Here is a 12,503-nt window from a genome sequence, read left to right on the forward strand (position 1 = left end):
CCAGGGGCTTTTGTCCTCGGGGGCTTTTGTCCTTGGGGGCTTTTGTCCGGGCCCCGCTTCAAACATAGGTTGGATAGATATATGAACGATCGGGGTTGGGTGTAAACGGGACTGCCCAGTCTGGGCCAATAGGCCCGCTGCAGTTTCCTCCATTCTATATTCGTAAGAACTGTTAGTCTATAAAGACTAACCAGCCCACCTGTACCTGTCACACTTAATGAGATGGTTAAACCCAAATAACCTCACTTATCATTACCTGCCTGGCCTGACCTATAACCCACACTCGTTATAAAATAAATACACAATAACACGTTTTCCTATTAAATAATGATATCGATTTTGTTATAAGAGTATAATTATAAAGTAACGCAGTGTATGAAACAGCTTTGAAGTGTTTTTATGGTGAGGGAGAGATTGACGCGAAGGACCTTTTACTGCAGCGCATGGAGGAGTGTGGTGGCGGGAAAACGAACTAAAATTACTGAAATTTGAAGAGGAAACTTGTAGCTGATCTTCGTCACCCTCTTCATAATTATTTTGTTAGTTTTATTGAATATTTATAGTAAATACGATTAATGTACAAAGAAACAATTATAAGAAATTTTATAAATCCATATTTTTACATTATTGGTTGTGCGGCCCATATTATGACATCTGCAAAAGCTGTGCTTCCTGTCATATTATGGCATCTGCAAAAGCTGTGCTTCCTGTCATTGCCAAATGCAAGCTGCTGGAGTCATCTCATGTTACTAACGCTGGTACTAACCAGGTAAGCACATTTAAGGTAATTTATTAAACTTTTTAACAGTTTTATAAGTGAGTTTCTGTCTGGAAAATATAAAATTGCAAGATTCTTGCCTAGAAATATTAAAATGGATAGAGGCAAATTTCACTGGGAGGACATTGTTACAAGGATGGTAACATTACATACAAAAACACCTTTGATACAGTGGATCATGATATAGAATGTGAAATACTGCAGGCTCTAATTTTTGTCACCAATTACAGTATTTGGTTTTGGTAAACTTAGATTTGACTGAATTAGGTGCATAATAAAGGTAGTTCACTGGGAGATGGAGTTTGATTATTTAATGATGATGTGACTTAAGCATATATGATACAATATTTTGGCTAATATAGAGGACTTCACAGCAGCTTCCCCCGTCTCAGTAATAATAAGTTTGCCCACGACATGTGATAAGTTATGCTAGGTTAGGTTAAGTTAACTCAACTTTAACTTATAAAACTTTTTAAAACATTTGCCATAAGCAAGACCGTCTCACTATAAAACATATTGAAATTGTGGCGTTTATAAATTTGCTTTCTCTGAAAACCACAATTTTTAACCTATGACAATATAATAAGGCATATCAGCACTTAAAAGCCATTTCCTATTATTTTATACATTACTGTACATTAGTTATATTTGAAAATTACATTGGAAACCATAGAAAATTTTTAGTTCCCGTGTTTGTGACTCACAGGCTTTCCACAAGTATTTTTATTTTGTAAAATCTTTTCCTCCCCAATCAAATGGACTAATAAATCACGTTCTCTCTTCGATATAGGACTTGCCCTTGATGATTGGGAGGAACAAATGTCCATGATGAGAGCCACCGAACTCTTAATTTTAGCGCCAACGAAGGTAAACAAACACAGAGTAAGACGACCCGTAATGCATCAGGTAAGTGGACAGTATTACCCTACTTGGTCCCACACGAAGGGGAAGAGGTTCGAGCAATTAAAAATATCGCTTGAAAGAACAATCCCTTCAAGAAGACTCTTCGTCAGAGAGGGAAGATGCTGTTTAATAATACGGGCGTTAGGAGCGTCGTTCTCTGGGGGATTAATAAGTGGAGGATCATGGTAAGGTCAGCGGCGGCCCGTTGTATGGCGGTGTAACAATGACCGCGACTTGTGACCACTGTGCTGAGAGAGAGAGAGAGAGAGAGAGAGAGAGAGAGAGAGAGAGAGAGAGAGAGAGAATTAATCTGATCAATTGTATTAACTTTCCCAAACACGATTATAATCAATTAATCGCTGACAGAGAGGGAAAAAATATTCACTCATTACGTAAATTATGGTATAAATACTTTTATACTTGATCTTGATACCATACATGTTTTGGTGATAATTTTTTGGGGGTCCAGTTTCATGTGTGTGTGTGTGTGTGTGTGTGTGTTATATGCACACACATTTGTAACAAGGAAAGTATTTTTTTTTATTATTATTATTGTACTGTTATTTTTTATTATGGTTAAATTGGTTATTTAATTTAAGACTTCATTTACTATCTAAACATAACCGAAGTTTAACTATGTCATCTCACGTCACGTGACGTTACGTTACGTTACATAAGAACACATAAGAACATAAGAAAATAAGGAGTCTGCAATATGCCGGTTGGCCTACGCATGGCAGCTCCTGTCGAGAGTTACTACCACTCTCTATCATCCATGAATCTATCTAGCCTCCTTTTGAAACTTTCCAACGTTCCAGCACTTACTACAAAGTTGCTAAGCTTGTTCCACTCGTCAACCACCCTATTTGTGAACCAGTTCCTTCCTATCTCCCTCCTAAACCTAAAGTTATCCAACTTAAATCCGTTGCTACGAGTCCTATCCTGCTCGGATATTATAACAACTTTATCTATATCTCCTTTATTGATTCCTTTCACCCACTTAAATACTTCTATCATATCTCCCAGCACTCTTCGTCTTTCTAGGGAATGCAAGTTTAGTTTCTTTAATCCATCTTGATATGGAAGGGGTTGGGTGTAAACGGGGCTGCCCAGTATGGGCCAATAGGCCCGCTGCAGTTTCCTCCATTCTTATGTTCTTATGTTTCTAAGTCCAGGAATCATTTTCGTCATTCCCTAGAAAGACGAAGAGTGCGAGGAGATATGATAGAAGTATTTAAGTGTTTGAAAGGAATCAATAAAGGGGATATAGATAAAGTTCTTATAATATCCGAGCAGGATAGGACTCGTAGCAACGGATTTAAGTTGGATAAGTTTAGGTTTAGGAAGGAGATAGGAAGGAACTGGTTCACATATAGGGTGGTGGACGAGTGGAACAAGCTTAGCAACTTTGTAGTAAGTGCTGGAACGTTGGAAAGTTTCAAAAGGAGGCTAGATAGATTCATGGATGATAGAGAGTGGTAGTAACTCTCGACAGGAGCTGCCATCCACAGGCCAACCGGCCTATTGCAGACTCCTTATTTTCTTATGTTCTCTGTCAAACGCTTTGTTAAAGTCTAAGTAAATAACATGGTAATTTCCCTCATTATCTACTACCTCGAAAACTTTCCTAAAAAACATCAGCAGATTTGTTAGACAAGATTTTCCCTTTGTAAATCCATGTTGAGAGTCGTAGATTAATTTGTTTTTCTCTAAATGCCATCGGATGCTCTCTGCTATAATTGATTCAAGAAATTTCCCCACTACTGACGTCAAACTAATCGGCAGGTAATTTGACGCTGATGCTCTGTCTCCCTTTTTGAATATGGGTACTACATTTGCCTGTTTCCACAAGTCTGGCACAACTCCCGTGTCTAATGATTTTGTAAATAAATTTATGAGGAGTCCGCTAATCTGTTCCTTACACTTTCAAAACTCTAGGGAAATTTCATCCGGCCCTGGGGATTTTGTCTTCTTTAATTTATTTATCTTCTTAAGAACATCCTCTTTTCTGATATTGATATTCTTTAATTTCTCTTCTTCATTTCTCCTAAGTATCAGTTCCACCTCTGGAATTTCCTCGTGAATTTCTTCTGTGAAAACTGATAATAAGTAGCTGTTTAATGCTTTGCTTATTTCCTCAATATCATCGATCACTTCCCCCTTCCCTGACTTTACGTTACATTACGTTAGTTTTCTTTATGAATATGTATAATTAAAAGTACTTAATCACTGTGTATGTATAATCCAAATAAATAAGATTGAATTGCTTTCCTACATATAAAGATTACCTTCAATAACGTATGAGTTCAAATTACCATGCAAATCACATCACATTTTGCCGATCAGACAAAAGTTAAACATTTGTTCAATAAAATATTAAGTTTCCCTGATTAAAGCCATAAATATTACAGAATCAGTTACATGAGCTGAATTTACTGAACCATTTACATAATCGTACAGTTAATTTTAAGTTACAGAGTCTACTTATGTATGGTCAAAGTTATGTAGCAGTTAATGATCATCAACTAGGACAAGGGTTCGGTAACATGGATCAAATACGCTGCACTTTATTAATTTTGTGGTGCTGGTTTAAAATATGGCAATACAAAATGTCAGTCACGTAACATTTTTATTATACATGTGTACAGTATATGTAGTGTAGGAATATAGATACTTGTGTTGGTAGGGATATATTAAATGCAAGGTTAGCAATACTGAACAGCAAGTGGGAGGAAATGTTGTCCTTAACCTCACTCTAGTACACAGTTGTGACTATATTTGCTGTGGCAGACATTCTTTTGGTTAGCGTCTCCCGGTGCGAAATCGGCGATTAACTACCGTTACTTCTGGCCCCGCAACGCCGGATACCTGCGACCCCTTCAAGGATGGTTCACGAAATATTGCTGTTTTCTGCTCGGATATTAAAAGAACTTTATCTATATCTCTTTTATTGTTTCCTTTCACCCACTTAAATACTTCTATCATATCTCCCCGCACTCTTCGTCTTTCTAGGGAATGCAAATTTAGTTTCTTTAACCTATCTTGATATGGAAGGTTTCTAAGTCCCGGAATCATTTTCGTCATTCTTCGCTGCACCGACTCCACTCAATTGATATCCATTCTATAATAAGGGCACCAGAACTGAACAGCATAATCGAGGTGCGGCCTGACTAACGCAAGATATAGTTGCAATATGACCTCCGCACTCTTATTACTGGTTACTGGTTTTAACAATCCGAGGACAATATAACACATGAAAGGATTAAATAAAATAACAAATGCCTAATTTAATACTTGTTGTGTCTTCTTATGATTGTTTTCATTCTTTATTGAATTTAATGTGATGAAGTGGAAAAAGTAACACAAATAAAAGGAAAAATACTATTTGTAAGATATAGTTTTGGGTATAAAAAATAAACTATGCGTACCAGAGAATTTTTATTGACAGATTTGAAACCAGCACCTCAAAATTACCGAAAGGAAGCTGCTCTGAACCACGTTACGGATTTCTTTTTTAAGTTGTTGCCTAGTGTGATGAGCAGAAAGTGAGATAGTATTTTTTTTAAGATTCCAGCTAAATATGTTTGAGTATTTTGAGTATCTTTCTATCTATCTATCTGCCAAGTTAACAGCAATTCTCTCTACATTAATATACACACAAACAGACATACACTCCAACACTTCAACGAGCGAATTATTATACACCTGAGACAACAATTAAATACAAACCTTTATTCCAATTATTTCCTCATTAAGGTGGGACAAGATGTGACCAGGAAGGTGTGTGTGTGTGTGTGTGTGTGTGTGTGTGTGTGTGTGTGTGTGTGTGTGTGTGTGTGTGTGTGTGTCCGCGGTTTTCTTTGGTAAAGTCCAGTTGGAAGTTACACATAGTCACATATATACTCGTATAAAGTGACATTCTGATACAATAACACTCTGACACGAGCATAGGACAAAACTATAACAGTATCAACATCACCACTACTGTTACACATTACACCACTATAACATCACCACTACCGCCACACATCACATCACTATAACATCACCACTACTGTCACGCATCACACCACTATAACAGTATCAATATCACCACTACTGTCACACATCACACCACTATAACATCACCACTACTGTCACGCATCACACCACTATAACAGTATCAATATCACCACTACTGTCACACATCGCACCACTATAACATCACCACTACGGTCACACATCACACCACTATAACATTTTCAACATCACCACTACGGTCACACATCACACCACTATAACATTATCAACATCACCACTACTGTCACACATCACACCACTATAACATCACCACTACTGTCACACATCACACCACTATAACATTATCAACATCACCACTACTGTCACACATCACACCACTATAACATTATCAACATCACCACTACTGTTACACATCACACCACTACAACATTATCAACATCACCACTACTGTCACACATCACACCACTATAACATTATCAACATCACCACTACTGTCACACCTATATCACCTACGGTCACCATCACATCACACCACTATAACATTATCAACATCACCACTACTGTCACACATCTCACCACTATAACATTATCAACATCACCACTACTGTCACACATCACCACTACTGCCACACATCACACCACTATAACATTATCAACATCTCCACTACTGTCACACATCACACCACTATAACATTATCAACATCACCACTACTGTCACACATCACACCACTATAACATTATCAACATCACCACTACTGTCACACATCACACCACTATAACATTATCAACATCACCACTACTGTCACACATATCACCACTATAACATTATCAACATCACCACTACTGTCACACATCACACCATTATAACATTATCAACATCACCACTACTGTCACACATCACACCGCTATAACATTATCAACATCACCACTACTGTCACACATCACACCACTATAACATTATCAACATCACCACTACTGTCACACATCACACCACTATAACATTATCAACATCACCCTGTCACATCACACCTATAACATTATCAACATCACCACTACTGTCACACATCACACCACTAATATTATCAACATCACCACTATGCATCACACCATTATAACATTATCAACATCACCACTACTGTCATCCACCACTATAACATTATCAACATCACCACTACTGTCACACATCACACCACTATAACATTATCAACATCACCACTACTGTCACATCACCACTATAACATTATCAACATCACCACTACTGTCCACATATCACCACTATAACATTATCAACATCACCACTACTGTCACACATCACACCATTATAACATTATCAACATCACCACTACTGTCACATCACAATATAACATTATCAACATCACCACTACTGTCACATCACCACTATAACATTATCAACATCATCTCATCACTAAACATTACATCACCACTACTGTCACATATCACCACTATAACATTATCAACATCACTACTACTGTCACATCACTACTATAACATCACCACTACTGTCACACATCACACCACTATAACATTATCAACATCAACACTACTGTCACATCACACCACTATAATATCAACATCACCACTACTGTCACACATCACACCACTATAACATTATCAACATCACCACTACTGTCACACATACCCATACAACATTATCAACATCACTACTACTGTCACATCTACTATAACATCACCACTACTGTCACACATCACCCACTATAACATTATCAACATCAACACTACTGTACATCACACCACTATAACATTATCAACATCACCACTACTGTCACACATCACCCCTATAACATTATCAACATCACTACTACTGTCACCACTACTATAACATCCTCTGTCACATCACACCACTATAACATTATCAACATCACCCACTGCATCTCACTATAACATTATCAACATCACCACTACTGTCACACATCACACCACTATATCATTATCAACATCACTACTCTGTCACATCACACCATAACATTATCAACATCACCACTACTGTAACACATCACCACTACTGTCACATCACCACTATATTATTATCAACATCACTACTACTGCACTCACCACTGTCCTGTACACCACTTCTACTCATTATCAACATCACCACCACTGTCAAATGTTCCAATTAGCCTGTATTTGCACATATTCTCGTTGTGTTAATCGTGTTCACGTCTGTTTATCTAAATATATAATTATATATATTTATATATATTCAACGTTAACATAATTATGGTTATTACAACTTCGTCTAAACAGTTACGGTCAAGGAAAGTCCCTCCTCTCGGGGTCAGGAGGAGTAAGCGAGTAGCTTGTCGTATGAAGAAGCTAATGCTGAGCCGACGTCCTCAAGTGTCTGTAGGTGGTACTCTGACATTGTTCTTGAACCCGCCCCCACGGGAAACACGATGGCCTAACCTTGCTTATTAGCCAAGTGTACAACTCCGTGACTTAAATCGAGTTGACGCTCTTATCAACAACCGCCCGTGTACACTGTTTGTGGATTCAGGCTGTACCACGTTTTTGATGGATTACCAAATGGCTGTCAACCTTGATATTCTACAGTACGTTCATCATACAGTTTCATAAAATTTAGTCAATTTTATTGAGACTATACCTGTCCAGTTTTATGTGGTGAAAGACATGGTGGTCAAATTTGAAAAAGGTGTGGCTTTCACCTGCACCATTTTAATCCAGCCGCCAGAAGCCAAACGATTACCCACAGGAATGCTCTTGGACAACAGCACCCTCCGTGATAAACGTATCATCCAAACTTTCAACAAAAAATTCTCTACCTTATATTTCACCAATCTCAAAATGCTGAAATGTCCCTCCACCATCCAAGATAGTCTTTACATTTTCAAGGCTCACGCAAATGAAGCGCTGGAAGAGCCCTCACTCAATATCCTCATCGACTCCGGTGCATCCGATTTTTTCATTTCCAAAAATTGTTGGAAAAATAAGTTGAGGTTATGTGTTGCTCCAGAAAAAGTTAGGATAAAAGTGGGCCCCAACACGTTTATACACGGCGGCTGGCTCAGAGACCTGTCGATCCGTGGTATTGACCTTATTATGGGGTAAAATATTCTGACTAAGTACCTCTGCAATATAGATTATTACGGCAACAAACTATACTTTCAGGCCGAAAATAAAGTATATGTCGTCAAAACTCAACGTATCTCCATGACTGAGCTCAATAAATGATGTCACCAAAACGGACCGAACCCAACATTTTGACTGAGCTCAATAAAAGTGATGTCACCAAAACGGACCGAACCCAACATTTTGACTGAGCTCAATAAAAGTGATGTCACCAAAGCGGACCCAATGTATGACTGAAAATCAAGATTAAATAAAAATATATACGTATTATATTGTGTTTTATTTAATGAATTAATATAAAATATTTAGTTATTATTTCTTGATAATGTTTGAAGTTTATTTTATCAATTATTATACGTCTGATATTTTATATTCAAAGTTATGATAATTATTACTAAACACATTTTTATATTGACATGCTAATTATATTGTAGACGAGTGTAACAACATAATCTAAACTAACCTAACCTAAACTAACCTAACCCAACCTAACCTAACCCAACCTAACCGCAAGTGTGTGAAAAAAAAACATTTTATCGTCAAGGAACACGGTGGTTCCCAGGTGAATGAAATCATTACCTGAGAGTTTTACAATCAGATGAAGAAATACGTTCCCAGCTCGTGCTTCAAGACCATCAGGTAATCTTGATCACTATAATCAACAGTGAACAACATTTATTACTGTCTATGATATGATTGAAAAAAAATATACAGAAAAGAGTGTGTGTGTGTGCAAGTGTGTGTGCTGTTATGCCATAACTTATCAACTTGAATTACGTTGAAGATTAATATACGAATGAGGGCACATATGGCATAACAAAAAAATGAACAAGTTGGCAACTCAGCACACCTTAGTCCTAGATTAAATAAGAACATAAGAACATAAGAAAATAAGGAGTCTGCAAGGAAAATTCCACTAAAGTACCAGATTTCAGAAGGGCAAACTTTGACAGTTTAAAGAGGCAGCTGAGAGAGGGGGTGTCGCGCTTGGCCGTGAACCTGACAGATGACATCGACCTGATAACGAGATCTGAGATTGCCGAGTTCCACGACAATTTAAATAGTGAGTTACTTAATGCACAAAGGCAGAACATACCATACAAAACTCAGATCAGACAATGACCCTAAATGGATAAATAATTATTTAAAGAAACATCATTGGCCAAAGGAAGGCTATAGGTAGAAGGATAAATCGTGGCGAAATTCACCTCCGGGACTATTATAGGGTATTGGCGAGTAGGGTTAAAACCGAGATAAGGAAAGCAAAGAGGAATAATGAGGTAAGGATAGCAAGGGAGGCGAAGACAAACCCCAAAGGATTCTACCAAATGTATCAAACTAAAACACGAGAAAAGATTGGACCAATACGGTCAGACTCCGGCGAAGCTCACTGATAACGATGGAGAAATGAGCAATAATTTGAATAAATATTTTTCAACAGTTTTCACCACCGAAAATTTAAACATGATACCCGAGGCACCGACTCTATTCAGAGATAGTGAAGAAAACAAATTAAGTGAGATAGTAGTGACTAGTAACGATGTTAGTAAGCAAATAGACAAATTAAAGCCTAATAAGTCACCTGGTCCCGATGAGATATTTGCCAGAGTATTAAAGGAATGTAAGGAAGTATGCCCTTAGCAAAGTTGTTTAACATGTCCTTAAAAACAGGTGTAGTTCCAGAATCCTGGAGGATAGCGAATGTAATACCGATTTTCAAGAAGGGGGATAGATCACTATCCTCTAACTACCGCCAATCAGTCTAACATCAATAGTAGGCAAATTACTGGAAGCAATCATTTCAAACTCTATTCGAAATCACCTGGAGAAGCACGATTGATCAATGATTCCCAGCATGGCTTCACAAGCGGACGTTCTTGCCTAACTAATCTATTAACATTCTTTTCATCAGTTTTCGAATCGGTGGACGAGGGGCACAATTATGATGTGGTATATCTCGACTTTAGCAAAGCCTTCGACAGAGTCCCCCACGAAAGACTAATTAGAAAGGTAGAAGCTCATGGCATCAAAGGTGACATCCTTAAATGGATTAGGGCGTGGTTACAGGACAGGAAACAGCAGTGAGCATTAACGGCACTAAGTCCCATTGGAGCAACGTCACAAGTGGAGTTCCCCAAGGCTCAGTACTTGGACCATTATTGTTTATTATATACATAAACGACATAGATATCGGCATAGACAGCAACATAAGTAAATTTGCTGATGACACTAAAATAGGATGTGTTATCAAATCTGATGAGGACTCGGCAAAACTACAGGAAGATCTAAACAAATTTTTCGAATGGTCTGAAAAATGGCAGATGAAATTCAACGTCGACAAATGTAAAGTACTCAGTATAGGAGATGTAAACAGGGAAACCAGATACCAGATGAACAACGATGCCATAGAGAAATCCGACTGCGAGAGAGATTTAGGAGTAATGATAAGTAGGAACCTTAAGCCAAGTAAACAATGTGTTTTTGCTCGTAACAAGGCTAATAAAGTACTTGGGTTCATACAAAGGAGTGTTAGTTACAAGACTAGCGAGGTCATCCTAAAACTGTATCTTGCTCTTGTGAGACCACACCTGGATTACGCAGTTCAGTTCTGGTCACCGTATTACAGAATGGATATAGAATCCTTGGAAAGAATTCAGAGGAGAATGACTAATCCCGCATCAGGAACCTTGAGTATAGAGACAGGTTAAAGCATCTTAATTTGCACTCCCTTGAGAGACGTAGAGCGAGGGGCGACCTGATAGAGGTGTATAAGTGGAAGGCAGGGCTAAACAAAGGGGACATTACAAAGGTACTCAAATTATCCAACCAGGAGCGAACTCGTAACAATGGTTTTAAATTAGACAAATTTAGATTTAGGCGTGAAATAGGTAAATACTGGTTTGGAAACAGCGTAGTGGATGAATGGAACAAGTTACCAAATATCATCATTAACTCTAATACGCTGAATTGCTTCAAACATAGGTTGGATGCTCATATGAGCAATAGGGGTTGGGTGTAAACGGGACTGCCCAGTATGGGCCAATAGGCCCGCTGCAGTTTCCTCCATTCTTATGTTCTTATGTTCTTATAGGCCGGTTGGCCTGTGCATGGCAGCTCCTGTCGAGAGTTACAGCCCTCAATTTATCCCAACAGTTCAGGAGTGAAGATTTGCCGACCAAGCACTGAGAAACCATGGCCCAACCCAACACGCACCTGACGCTTGACCTGACGCTAACCTGACTCTGTCCTGCCGCGTCCAGGCGAGTTGCTGCTGCCTCCAACTTAAGCTCCCTCACGCAAGCGGTGTTTAGCCTCGGCACCTGTTCTCTCCTTCTCTAATTCACTTCAATTCTCCCTTTATCCTTCCCCTGAACCTCCTTCCCCCTGTCTCTAGCATTTTATGTATGTATGTAGTGAAGATTTGGAATTATACACATTAAAAGATTTAAATAAAAAAAATACCATAAGTGTGTAGGTTCCATAAGATAAATTAAATCAAGAGAATAAAGAATAGACATAAACCACCACTATTGGCATCATGAATAAACAATAAACCACTACTATTGGCACCATGAATAAACAATAAACCACTACTATTGGCACCATGAATAAACAATAAACCACCACCTTATAACACAATAATTGATTGTAATTTACACACCATGAATAATAA

The 12,503-nt window shown here is 38.1% G+C and overlaps 1 long non-coding RNA gene across 2 annotated transcripts; it reads left to right on the plus strand.

Annotated features, from left to right (window-relative positions):
• The first annotated feature begins 635 nt into the window (after positions 1–635).
• On the plus strand, positions 636–12,023 carry LOC121877709. Of its 2 annotated transcripts, none has more exons than XR_006091042.1 (3): positions 636–769; positions 1,569–1,645; positions 11,984–12,023. It is a non-coding gene; the product is annotated as an uncharacterized LOC121877709 (long non-coding RNA). The 2 variants fall into 2 exon arrangements; XR_006091041.1 differs by having other exon boundaries at positions 1,569–1,684; positions 11,984–12,022.
• Positions 12,024–12,503: the final 480 nt, after the last annotated feature.

Source organism: Homarus americanus, unplaced genomic scaffold (genome assembly GCF_018991925.1).
Source record: "Homarus americanus isolate GMGI-L3 unplaced genomic scaffold, GMGI_Hamer_2.0 scaffold24523, whole genome shotgun sequence".
Lineage (NCBI taxonomy): Eukaryota > Metazoa > Arthropoda > Malacostraca > Decapoda > Nephropidae > Homarus > Homarus americanus.